The sequence below is a fragment of the Chaetura pelagica genome, unplaced genomic scaffold, assembly GCF_000747805.2.
Source record: "Chaetura pelagica isolate M959 unplaced genomic scaffold, ChaPel_1.0 scaffold68, whole genome shotgun sequence".
Lineage (NCBI taxonomy): Eukaryota > Metazoa > Chordata > Aves > Apodiformes > Apodidae > Chaetura > Chaetura pelagica.
In genome coordinates this window covers 4,316,028-4,317,204 of record NW_009954407.1, presented here as the reverse complement: position 1 = coordinate 4,317,204, position 1,177 = coordinate 4,316,028, and positions in this window count along the sequence as shown.

Below are 1,177 nucleotides of genomic sequence, written 5' to 3'. Positions count from 1 at the left end.
GGGCCTGGCTCCTGCTTTTGTTCTTAATGTCACGCTTTTCACGTGGCTTCTCCCTCTCCTTCAGCAGCAGCACACCGAAACGGACCCGCCACAGAAGAGCGGGGTTTTGCCCCAGCTCCGTGCCTGGCAGCCTGTTGATGGTGAATAACTTGTCCCCGCCGCCCAGGCAAGCCCGGCGTGCCGGGAATGCAGCGCACAGGCGCCCACGCAGCCCACCGACTCTTTGCTTTGCTCCAGGTTAGCTCCCAATACACTGGGAGAAAACAGAAACAAAAATAAGTTAATTGCCTCTGATCCTATTCAGGAATCTTAAAAATAAATAGCTTCCCCGAGCCAAAGAGCGCAAGGCGCTCATTTAGCAGCAACGGGTCTAAACATTTGTTGAACTGGGAAAGGAACAAATGATAAAGTGTCATTCATGGCTCCAGCTGCTGCTGGCCCCTCCCAGCCACTTTCACCAAGGGCCCTTTGGAGCTGATGACACCGCTGGGTCCCCTCGCAGGCGGACTGATTAGATTAGACGTGATTGCTGCAGTTCACGTTCGTAGCTGGCACACTTAGACAAATCACTTGCATGAATTACGGGAGGGCCGGGAGCGCTGCTTTAGAGGGTCACTTGTAATTTCGATTATATGTGATTAAAGGCTTATACGTGAAAAGGCTTAATTTGCACCCGTTTGTTTTTCGGTTTAGAGGGGTCTGTGCGAGACGTACTGTACTGCCAAACTTTGTTTTACCTCCGGAAACACTTGTGTTTTACGGGTCAGTGTCAACTGTTTTTCTTTTGTGATGGATTCGGTTAAAAATAACAACAGTTTATTCTTTCTCTTGCGGTGGAACAGATAATAGAGGGATGCTAACACGCACACACTGTGTGGGGAGACTATACATAGTCTCAGCAGTTATTTACATACATATTTTTATATAGATCAAAAGAGAGAGATTTTCCAAGTAGAAAATAGCAGTGGAGAAAATGCCGAAGTGTTACAAGCTAAAACGACGCGGCAAAGCCCAAAGGCGTTCGCCTGCGCTCCTGAAGCAGCAGAGCCCGAGACCGCTGCCCGGTTTGCCCGGGCTCTGCTGCCTCCCTGGCCTCGCCGGGGCCCGGCGGGCCGGGGAACCCCATTTCCCTCCCCAGCAGCCACAGCAGGGGGGTCCCACCTAAAAGGACGACGGC